Source organism: Oryctolagus cuniculus, chromosome 7, assembly GCF_051225735.1.
Source record: "Oryctolagus cuniculus isolate XC-2025 breed Fujian yellow rabbit chromosome 7, ASM5122573v1, whole genome shotgun sequence".
Lineage (NCBI taxonomy): Eukaryota > Metazoa > Chordata > Mammalia > Lagomorpha > Leporidae > Oryctolagus > Oryctolagus cuniculus.
In genome coordinates, this window is record NC_142873.1 from 149,551,015 (window position 1) to 149,563,647 (window position 12,633).

Sequence of the window (12,633 nt, forward strand, 5' to 3'; positions counted from 1 at the left end):
CCAGACTGGAAGGCCTGGGGTCAAGTTCTCGCTTGGCTCCTGAGTCCTCTTTCCTGCTAATGGGCACCTCGAGAGAGAGCAGATGATGGCTTACATACTTGGGTCTGTTGCATGCAGTTGGGCAACTGAACCAGTGCATGGAAGAGTTCTCTCTCGCTCTATCCCGTTCTCTTTGCCTTTCAAATAAAATGGAAACAAGTGTTTGAGAAATGCCAGCCAAGGGAAGCCGTGCAGGAAGCCCTCCAGGGGGAAGGGGAGGCAAGGGCAAAGCTCCGGAGGCTGGGATGCGCTTGGTCTGCTCAAGAGAAGGAGCCCAGGGCGCTCGGGGCTTAGGAGGGGGCTGAGGCCAAAGCAGAGGTCACTCCTGGAGCTGGACTCAGGCTGACGCCACAGGCCCCTCCTCGGTCACAGCTCTTGTACCTGCGCCTGAAGGAACACAGAGGACCGTTCAGAGCACACACACCCCCCCAAGTCCGGACTAGCCGGGAGAGGGAGCAACCCAGACACCCACCGCAGTGAGTGGATGTGCATGTGCAGGACGCTCACACGGTAGGAGGTGACTCAGCTGCTGTGCCCTCTGGAGTCACTTCCTAGGACGTAAACAGAAAAGGTAGGGTCCAGAAGAGTATATGCAATTTAATACCTTAGAAAAAATGGGGTTATTTATTTGAAAGGCCGAGAGACACAGACACAAAGAACTCCCCGAATGCCAGTTAAGTGCTGATGCTGAGTGAGGAGGAAGCTTGGAGCCTGGACTTGACTGGGGTCTCCCATGCGGGGTGGAGGGACTCAAGCCGTCACTCGCCACCTCCCAGAGGCAGGAGTCTGGGACTGGAAGCCAAGCTGGGACTTGGGCTCTGGCACTCTGATGCGGGCTGCAGGCGTCCCCAGAGGCGGCTGCTGTGGCCAGTGTTCACACACTCGCCCTGTTTAACTTGAGGGCAGAGGGCAGAGGGCAGAGGGCAGAGGGGGACAGAGAAAGCTTCCGTCCACTGTTTGATCCCCAGACGCCCGTAGGACTGAGGCTGGTGGGGGGGACTGCAGCCCGGAATCCACTCAGGTCTCCTGCATGGGCTACAGGGACCCCATCACCTGAGCCGTCCACACAGCCTCCCAGGCTCTGCATTGGCTGGGAGCTGGCGTCGGGGACCTGATCTGAGGACGAGGTCCAGGCGTTCGGGTGTATGGTGATTGGGTCAGACAGCCGCCATCCGCTGTCATAACGTCATTTTTAAGAATTTAAAATGATGGAAATGTTAAGGTTTACTTGTTAAGGACTATACATGGGCAGACAGCACTGCATGAAAAGGAACGCAAAGGCCTAATTAGCATATGAAGCAGGTGGAGTTGGCGCAAGTCTGGGACGGGGTAGATTACCCTGATTAGCATATGACCCGGATGATGGTTGGTGCAAGTCTGGGACGGGGTAGATTACGTGTTGCCAGAGGCTCTCGCTTTGCTCTTTTTTTTTTTTTTTTTTTTTTTTAAGATTTATTTATTTGAAAGTCAGAGTTACACAGAGAGAGAAGGAGATGCAGAGAGAGAGAGAGAGAGAGAGAGGTCTTCTATCCATTGGTTGACTCCCCATTTGGCCGCAATGGCTGGAACTGTGCTGATCCGAAACCAGGAGCCAGGAGCTTCTTCTGGGTCTCCCACACGGGTGCAGGGGCCCAAGGACTTGCACCAACTTCTACTGCTTTCGCAGGCCATCAGCAGAGAGCTAGACTGCAAGTGGAGAAGCCAAGGACTCGAACCAGTGCCCATATGGGATGCCGGCACTGCAGGCAGCAGCTTTACCCGCTACACCACAGTGCTGGCCCCTGTTTGTCTTTTTTGAAGGTTAACTTACATAGAACAAAAATTGACCTGCATTCAGTTAAAAACTCAGATAAGTTTTAAAATTCACCACCACCATAACCAGGCTACAGACATCAGCATTCTCCAGACTCCCCCTCCTGCCTTGTCTCCGTCTGATTCCCACTCCTGGCCCTGGCCAGCTCCAGGGAGGGTCCTGCCTCTCCCAGGCTGGAACCACACAGTAGGAACTTTTTGTTTTGGGGCATTTCTCATTGAGGACAACGCTTCTGAGATCCATCCCTGTCCTTGTATGACACGTGGTCTGGAAGGTTCCGATGGCATTACTGAAAACCACTATGATTCTCGGTAGCATTGGCCAGGAGTAAACTAAATGATACCAGTTCAGGTGCTGAGGATGAGACGGGGTCAGCGGATGAAGACTGTGGCTAACCCAGTCCTGCTACCTGAAATGAGAATTTAAAGGCAGCAAAAGGGCCGGCGTTGTGGCGTAGCAGGTAAAGCTACTGCGGGGATGCTGGCATCCTGTAAGAGGGCCGCTTTCATCCCAGGCTGCTCCTGCGCCAATCCAGCTCCCTGCTAATGGCCTGCGGAAAGCAGCAGCAGAGGCCCAAGTCCTTGGGCCCCTGCCACCCTGTGGGAGACCCCAGTGAAGCCCCTGGCTCCTGGCTTTGGCCTGGCCCAGCCCTGGTCACTGCAATCATTTCTAGTGAACCAGCAGATGGAAGATTTCTCTCCCCCTCTCTCTGTAACTGTTAAGTAAATAAACTTTCAAATAAATAAATAAACTCTTTTAAAAAATAAAGAGAGCTCCAATGGGAGAGAGGAGAGGGCTGGGCCCTAGAAGACCCCTGGGCAGGTCATATGATGTGAGGTTGGGCCTTTCTTTTCTCTTAAAACAAATGCATTTTCTTTTCTTTTATTGAGATTTAGTCATTTATTTTGAAAGTCAGAGCCATAGAGTGAAAGAGGGAGAGACAGACAACTGTGCTGCTGACTGACCTTCTGGGAGTTTTTTCTTATCTTTAAGGATTTATGTCTTTCTATGAAGGGCATAGTGGAGGGGGGAAAGAGAGATAATAAGAATGAATGAATCTTCCATGTGCTGGTTCACTGCACAAATGCTCACAATAGTCAGGTCTGAGCAAAGCTGAAGCCAGAGCCGGAAACTCCATTCTGATTTCTGACATGGGTGTCAGAGGCCCAGGACCTGGCAATCAACCGTCGACTTCCCAGGTGCATTAGCAGGAAGCTGGGATAGGAGAGGAGCAGCAGGGCTCAAAGCGATGCTCCAATATAGGAGGCTGGCATTGTGTGAGAGCTGAACCCGCTGTACCACAACCACACCCTCTAGGGGTTTTCTTGTGCAGAAGCAGCGTGAGCAAAATCCCTGAGGAGGAGCCCTGCCCTGGGCGGTCTGGCTGGGAAGATGGAGGGATTAGACCTCCACAAGTCTCAGTCTGAAGCAAAGCAAGCGGCTTCCCGGATGGAAGGCGGGAGTTCAGTGAGGGATCAGGAGAGAGTGTCGAGGTCAGCAAGGGGAGTGTAGGAAGTTCAGGGACTTCTTGGGGAGGGATGGAGTTGCCATCAGTTTTAACTCCTACCAGGGAGCCCAAACCTTTCTCATTCATGTTCAAATTCCCAGAGTCCAGAAGGGAGCCTGGCACACAGCAGGGGTCAACAACCATACGTAAAAAAGAGGCGACCATGAATGAATGAAGCTGATGGGCCTCAGACGTCCTCATCTTCCTGCCAGGGTGTGTGTGTGTGTGTGTGTGTGTGTGCACTTGGCCTTGGCGCTCACACAGGCTGCTCTGGAGGCCTCGTGTGTCCCTGCTGCTGAGGGTGGGGCCTGGACAGCAGCGTTCTCTAGGACAGGGCGTCCTGGGATGAATGACCACTGGAAGGGAGCCCTCCAGCAGACGTCTGTCCACTCCGCCCCCTGCAAGGGCCTCAGTGTTCTGGACAGAGCCTGGAGTCCTCAGTAATGTGAGATCAGGCAGGAGTGGGAGATACAAGTAAAACATGGTCCAAACGAGTCCTGCCTGTGGGACTTCCCCGTGGCCTGCCAGCTCCCGACCCCTCAGGTGGGACATGGGATCTGCACCACCTCTTCCGCACCTGGCCTCACTGGGCTGCCTGGGAGGCAGGGAGATGTGGTTTCCAGTCTACACAGCCCCGTGCACAGCGGAAATCCTCTCACCATGGAAGGAAAGGAGAAGAGAGGGCCGGCACTATGGCATAGTGAGCTAAGCCGCCACATGCGGCTTCCTGAGCAAGCACTCAAGGGGGCTGCCCAGGGGGGAGTCTACAAAGATGGCTGGTCGGCCAGGGGAGGGGAGGTGGGCATCAGGTAGGCAGGCTGGGAGAAGGGGTTGGACAAGGGAGCTGAGTGGGATGGGCACAAAGACACACTGCAGATCCACAGTGCAGGGCTGGCACGTGGCAGCGCCTGTGCACACACTTACACATGTGGCTGCCACCCTGCCCTTCCCATGGACTCTGTCCTTGTACAGTGTTGTATTTTTTAGAAAGTTTTCAGCCACAGGAATAGATAACCCCATTCCAACAGCCCTAACCGCTATGGGTTTTCTCACCGAGCTGGAAGGCGGAGCCCCTGCTTGCTTGGTTCAGCCGCGCGGCACTGGCACCACCGATGCGGGCTCTCGCCATGTTTGTGCTCTGCTGGCCTCAGCGTGCTGGGGTTTCCTCTCGTTGTCCCAGGAGCTGCTGGAGTTGAGTGCAGGCAGGGTGTCTGGACGGTGACCCTGAGAAACTGAGACGGGGAGAGTGGAAGTGAGATCGCAGGGAAAGGCAGCCAAGACAGGGTGCGTCATGGACAGTGGGCCATCTCACCAGGACACTCTGGGAGCCTCCGAGCCACCCCATCCCCTGTCACTCCCCTGTGAACACCTGGTGGGTCCAGGTGAGGCTCACTGCCTTCGTCCTCTCTCCCACGCCCAGAGCACCAAGCACAAGTACACACCCGGAACTCACACGCTGATGCCCCAGCACACATTCCTCACACCTGCAACCCCAGGGCGCACACACACTCATCCACATCACAGAGCAGCGACCCTCCCAACCCCATGCCATAAACTCCTGTCATTGCTTCTGACTGCAGCCTGTGACCAAGGCCTGGCAAATGTCAGGACATAACGTATCTTTGACCAAAGGCCCCCAAGTGGGATTGCCAGCCTAAGATGCAGTGCAGGAGTGAAGAGGACAGCCCCAACAGCCCCTTCCCACAGCATCTCTGGGATTCTCAAGCCCCTGATACACTTTCCCAAGCTACCAGCAGGCGGCGCAGGAGAGTCACCATGATCCTCAACGGTTTTTTTTTTTTCAAGAAATACTTTATTCTTTTTCATGTAATTCATAATTTTTCATGTAATACATACAGATTTAGGAACATAGTGATGTTTCCCACCCTACCATTCCTCCTGCCCACCCTCCCTTCTTATTCTTATTCCCTCTCTTAATTCCTACAATGATCTACTTTGTTTACTTTGTACTCATAAGATTAACCCTACAGTAAGTAAAGACTTCAACAAATAGTAAGAAGAAAAAAACACTATTCTTCAACAGTACATATAAGGGCTGTAAAAATCAATGAGTCTCGGCCGGCGCCGCGGCTCACTAGGCTAATCCTCCGCCTTGCGGCGCCGGCACACCGGGTTCTAGTCCCGGTCAGGGCGCCAGATTCTGTCCCGGTTGCCCCTCTTCCAGGCCAGCTCTCTGCTGTGGCCAGGGAGTGCAGTGGAGGATGGCCCAGGTGCTTGGGCCCTGCACCCCATGGGAGACCAGGAAAAGCACCTGGCTCCTGGCTCCTGCCATCGGATCAGCGCGGTGCGCCGGCCGCAGCGGCCATTGGAGGGTGAACCAACGGCAAAAAGGAAGACCTTTCTCTCTGTCTCTCTCTCTCACTGTCCACTCTACCTGTCAAAAAAATAAAAAAAAAAATCAATGAGTCTCAAAGTGTGAATTTCACTCCTATACATTTTTCACTCTATTAGTCACCACAGGTCAGGGAAAACAAATGATATTTGTCTTTTTGGGACTGGCTTATTTCACTAAGTATATTGGTTTCCAGTTACATCCATTTTGTTGCAAAAGAGGATCTGATTCTTTTTTACAGCTGAGTAGAATTCCATTGTGTGTGTGTGAATATATATGTGTGTGTGTGTGTGTGTGTGTGTGTGTGTGTGTGTATGGCACAATTTCTTTATCTGGTCATCAGTTGATGGACATCTGGGTTGATTTTATATCTTAGCTATTGTGAGTTGAGCTACAATAAGCATGAGGTACAGATAACTCTTTCATATGCTGATTTCATCTTGTTTGGGTAAATTCTCAGGAGTGGGATTGCTGGGTCATATGGTATATCTATTTTCAACTTTCTAAGGTATCTCCATACTGTCTTCCAAATGGCTGTGCTGGTTTACATTCTCACTAACAGTAGATTAGGGTGCCTTTCCCCCCATATCTTCACCAGCATTTATTGTTTGTTGATTTCTGTAAGAGAGCCATTCTAACTAGGGTGAGATGAAAAATCATTGTGGTTTTGATTTGCATTTCTCTGATGGCTAATGATCCTATGCATTTTCTCATGTATCTGTTGGCCATTGAATTTCTTCTTTTGAAAAAAGATATTTACTTTTTAGGTATTATGAATTACCTTTTCTATAGATTACCTTTTGGTACTCTATTAGTTAACACAGATCAGGGAGAACATATAGTATTTGTCTTTTTGGGACTGGCTTATTTCACTATGCATAAAGTTTTTCAGTTGCATCCATTTAGTTGCAAATGGAAGGATTTCTTTTTTTCACTGTGTAGTATTCCATGGTGTGCAGATACCATAACTCTACATCTGGGTTAATTCCATTTCTTAGCTATTGTGAATTGAGCTGTAATAAACATGTGGGTGTGGGGAGCAACTCGGACTAGACTAAGTTACTGGAATTAAGACTTATTCTATGCATCTGCTCTCCCACAATATGGCGCTGGGAGAGGAGGAAACAGCTTCTACACAGATGCCTCTCACCAACTTGACAAGCTGCAGGAGCTGCTCCTGATTGGAGGAGAGCAGCGTACTCGGCGTGTGGGCAGCAGAGTTGGGATTGGTGGAAGAGGACTATAAAGGAGGAGAGAGACAACATGCACCAGGAACATCTAAGGGGAACATCTATCTGAAGGAACACCTGTGCAGCCCCCGAGAGAGCCGGCCGGCGGTGTGCCGCTCCCCTGCGGAAGTGGGGAAAGTGGCAGGGGGCCCGCCCCTCCACGGAGGTGGAGGGATGGTAGCCAACCCGGGAAGAACCAGCAGCAAACCCGGGGAGGGCTGAGCAGACGAAAGAACAGCGCAGGGTCCTGTGTCATTCCTCCACCAAGACGGGGAACGACATGTGGGTACAGGTAACTCTTTCATATGCTGATTTCATTTCCTTTGGGTAAATTCCCAGGAGTGGGATGGCTGGGTCATATGGTAGCTCTATATTCAGAGTTCTCAGGTATCTCCATGGTGTCTTCCACAGTCCTTAACCCATTTCTCAACTGGATTGTTTGTTTTGTGGCTGTTGAGTTTCTTGAGCTCTTTATAGATTCTGGATATTAATCCTTAATCAGTTTCATCGTTTTTGAATATTCTCTGCAATTTTGTCAGTTGCCTTTTCACTGTGCTGAGTGTTTCCTGTGAAGTGTAGAAGCTTCTCAGCTTGATGCAATCCCATCTGTCTATTTTGGCTTTGACCGCCTGTGCTTCTGGCATCTTTTTCAAGAAGTTTTTCCTATGCCAAGGTCTTGCAGAGTTCCTCAATGTTCTCCTCTAGAAATTTGATGGTATCAGGTCACAGATTAAGATCTTTGATCCATTTTGAGTTGCTTGTTGTGTAAGGTGTAAGGCAAAGGTCTTGTTTCATATTTCTGCATTCAGAAATCCAATTTTCCCAGCACCATTTGTTGAAGAGACTGTCCTTTTTCCAGGGATTGATTTTAGCTCATTTATCAAATATTGTTTGATTGTAGTGGAAAAGCTTCCAATTTTTCCCCATTCAGTAAGATGCTGGCCACAGATTTGTCATAAACTGACTTTGTTTGTGTTGAGGAATGTTCCTCCTATGCCCAATTTGTTTAAGTTTTTTTTTTTTTAATAATGAAAGGATGTTTTGTTTTATCAAATACTTTCTCTGCATCTATTGAGATAATCATTTGGTTAATGTGATGTGTCACATTTATTGATTTGCTAATATTGAACCATACCTGCATATCAGGGATAAACCCCACTTGGTCCGGGTGAATGATCTTTCTGAGGTTTTGTTGGATTCGATTAGCTAGTATCTTATTGAAGATTTTTGCATCTATGTTCATCAGGGATATTGGTCTATAATTCTCTTTCTCTGTTGTTTCTTTTTCTGGCTTAGGAACTAAGGTGATACTGGATTCACAGATGGAGTTTGGGGGGATTCTATCCTTTAAATTGTTTTGTATAATTTGAGAAGTGGAGTTAATTCTTCTTTAAATGTCTGATAGAATTCAGCAGTGAAGTAATCCAGTCCTGGGCTTTTCTTTGTTGGGAGGGTCTTTATTATTGATTCAATCTCTGTCTTGTTTATTGGTCTGTCTAGGTATTCTATGCCTTCATGACTCAATTTTAGTAAATTTTATGTGTCCAGGAATTTATTCCTTCTAGATTTGCCAATTTGTTGGCATGTAGCTCTTTGTAGCAATTCCTGATGATTCTTTTTATTTCTGTGGTATCTGTTGTTACATTGCCTTTTACATCTCTGATTCTGTTGATTTGGCTCTTCCCCCTCCTTTTTGGTTGGTTGGGTCAATGGTGTATCAATTTTATTTTTTCAAAAAACCAGCTCTTTATTTCATTGATCTTTAATATTTTTTTGTTTCAATTTTATGTTTTCTCTAATTTTAATTATTTCTTTTCTCCTACTAATTTTGTGTTTGACTTATTGTCTTTCTAGGTCTTCGAGATGCACTGATAAATCATTCATTTGGTACCTTTCCAATTTCTTGCTTCAAACTTCCCTCTTAACACTGCTTTTTTTTTTTTAAAAGATTTATTCATTTACTTGAAAGTCAGAGTTACACACAGAGAGAAGGAGAAGCAGAGAGAGAGAGAGAGAGAGAGAGGGAGGGAGGGAGAGAGAGAGAGGGGTCTTCCACCTGCTGGTTCACTTGCCAGTTGGCTGCAACGGACAGAGTTGTGTTGATCCAAAGCCAGGAGCCAGGAACAACTTCTAGTTCTCCCACGTGGGTGCAGTGGTCCAAGGACCTGGACCATCTTCTACTTCTTTCCCAGGCCATAGCAGAGAGCTGGATCAGAAGTGGAGCCTCTGGGACTCAAACAAGCGCCCATATGGGATGCCAGCACTGCAGATGGTGGCTTAACCCGCTATGCCACAGTGCCGGCCCCTTAACACTGCTTTTGCTGTATCCCGTAAGTTTTTATATGTTTTATTGTCCTCTTAATTCATTTCCAGAAATTTTTGATTTATTCTATGACCCACTGTTGATTCAGGAGCATGTAGTTCAGTCTCCATGTGTTCGCAGATATTCTAGAGATCCTTGAGTTGTTAGTTTCCAGCTTCATTCACTCCATTATGGTCAGAAAAGATGCATGGCATGATTTAGATTTTTAATTGATGAGACTTTTTTTTTTGGCTTAGCATATGGTCTGTCCTAGAGCAAGTTGCATGCACTGATGGAAAGATTGTGTATTCTGCCACTGTGGGACGAAAGGGTCTGCAGATATCGGTTAGGTCCCTTTGGTCCATAGTGTCAATGAGCTCTGTGCGTTCTTTGTTTTCTGTCTAGTTCATCTGTCCATTGATGAAAGTGGGGTTGTTGAAATCCCCCATTACTATTGTACTGGGGTCTATGCCTTCCTTTAGGACCATTAACATTCGCTTTAAATAACTAGGCACCCTGGCATTGGGCACATACACATTTATTATAGTCAAATCTGCCAGTTAATTGATCCCTTAATCCTTACATCATGCCCTTCTTTGTTTCTTTTAACAATTTTTGTGTTAAAGTATATTTTATCTGATATTAGGATAGCCATACCTACTTCTTTTTGCTTTCTGTCAACATGGAATATCTTTTTCCATCCTGTCACTTTCACTCTGCATGTAATTTTGTTGAGGTGTTTCTTGTAGGGAGCAAAGAGATGGGTCTTGTTTTTTAATCCATGCAGCCAGCCAGTGTATTTTTTAAAGATTTATTTATTTGAAAGTCAGTTACACAGAGAGAGAAGGAAAGCCAGAGAAAGAGAGAGAGAGAGAGAGAGAGAGAGAGAGAGAGAGGTCTTCCATCCACTGGTTCACTCCCCAGATGGCCACAATGACCAGAGTTGTGCCAATCCAAAGTCAGGAACCAGGAGCTTCCTCTGGGTCTTCCCACACCGTTACAGGGGCCCAAAGACTTGGGCCACCTTCTACCACTTTCCCAAGCCATAGCAGAGAGCTGGATGGGAAGTGGAGCAGTCAGGACTTGAACCGGTGCCCATATGGGATGCCAGCACTGCAGGTGGCAGCTTGACCTGCTATACCACAGCACCGGCCGTACCAGTATCTTTTTTTTTTTTTTTTTGACAGGCAGAGTGGACAGTGAGAGAGAGACAGAGAGAAAGGTCTTCCTTTGCCGTTGGTTCACGCTCCTTTCACGTTGGTTCACGTGGCCGGCGCACCGCGCTGATCTGATGGCAGGAGCCAGGTGCTTATCCTGGTCTCCCATGGGGTGCAGAGCCCAAGCACTTGGGCCATCCTCCACTGCACTCCCTGGCCACAGCAGAGAGCTGGCCTGGAAGAGGGGCAACCGGGACAGAATCCGGTGCCCCGACAGGGACTAGAACCTGGTGTGCTGGCGCCGCAAGGCGGAGGATTAGCCTAGTGAGCTGTGGCGCTGGCCCCTACCAGTATCTTTTAATTGGAGAATGTAGGCCATTTATATTCAAGATTACTGTTGATAAGTAATGATATGGCCCTCCCGTTTTCCCATAAATATTCCTGCTTTGATTTCCTTTGTACTTTTACTGGCAGATTTACTGCCTTCACATTCTTTCAGTGATGGAGCCTATCTTTCTGTGTTTCTGAGTGTAACACATCCGTAAGCATCTTCCATAACGCTGGACGAGTGCTAAAAAAGTCTTTCAATCTCTGTTTGTTGTGGAAGGCTTTTATTTCACCTTCATTCACAAATGACAGCTTTTCAGGATACAGTATTCTGGGTTGACAGGTTTTTTTCTTGTAAGACTTGGACTTGCTCTCTGTTCTCTCTTATCCTGCATGGTTTCTGGTGAGAAATCGGCTGAGTCTAGTTGAAGATCCTTTGAGAATAATCGGGTGTTTCTCTCATTCTCTTTTTAGAGTATTTTTTAAAAATAATTATTGATTGATTTGAGAGGCAGAGTAATAGAGCAAGGGAGAGAACACAGAGAGAGGTCTTTCATCCACTGGTTCATTTCCCAAATGGCTGCATTGCAGGAGTTGATCTGACCCGAAGCCAAGAGACAGGAACTTGTCCCGGGTCTCCCACATGAGTGCAGGGGCATAAGCACTTGGCCATCTTCCACTGCTTTCCCAGGCATATTAGCAGAGAGCTGATAAGAAGTGGAGCAGCTGGGATTCAAACCGATGCTTATATGGGATGCTGGCACTGCAGGTGGAGGCTTAATTCACTATGCCACAGGGCCAACCCATTCTTTATGTTTTATTGTTGAAAATTTAACTACAATGTGTCATGGTTATGATCTTTCCTGATCATATCTATAAGGATTTCTATGTGACTTCTGTACTTTGACATCTATTTTTGTGCCAGTACTAGGCTGTTTTCATTATAACTGCCTTGTAGTATGATTTAAAATATGATATTGTGATGCCTTCACCTTTGTTTCTATTGTATAAGATTGCTTCAGTAGTATAGACATTTTGATGATATTAATTTTTCCAATCCACGAACTTGGAAGATTTTTCCATGTTTTCTTCTGTATCTTTCTTTAATGTCTTGTAATTTTCATTGTAGAGATCTTTCACCTCCTTGGTTAAATTTATTCTAAGGTATTTAATTTAGTTTGTAGCTACTGTGAATGGGACTGAACTTATAAGTTTTTTTTCTCAGCCATTGCGTTGTCTGTGTATACACAGGCTATTGATTTTTGTGTTACTTTTATATCCTGCAACTTTACTAAACTCTTTTTTGAGTCCCAATAGTCACTTTTTTGTTTCAATTCTGTTTATTTCTTCTCCAGTTTTAATTATTTCTTTCCTCCTACTAGTTTTGTGTTTGGTTTATTTTTCTAGATCCTTGTGATGCACTGGAAGATCATGATTTTATGCCTTTCCAGCTTCTTCAGGTAGGCACCAATCGCTATAAACTTCTCTCAACACTGCTTTTGTTGCATCCCACAGGCTTTTACATGTTGTGTTGCCATCTTCATTTGTCTCCTGGAATATTTCGATTTCCCCTTTGATTTCTTCTGTGACCCACTGTTCATTCAGGAGCATATTTTCTAGAGATTCTTTTCTTTTTATATCTGGCAGTTTCCAAGGATTTGTCTTCTAGTTCGCATATTCCTTCTTCTGCCTCACCAGGTCTGTTGTTGAGGTTTTCCACTGCATTTTCTATTTGACATATTGAATTCTTCATTCCTAATATTTCAGCTTGATTTCTCTTCAATAGCTCAATCTCTGGCAAAACGTTTCCTTCATTTGTGTATGGATTTCTTTATGTTGTGAATTTGTTTCTCTGTGTTTCTGAGCAATTTTATGATCATTCTTTTGCATTCATTTTCGGGCATTT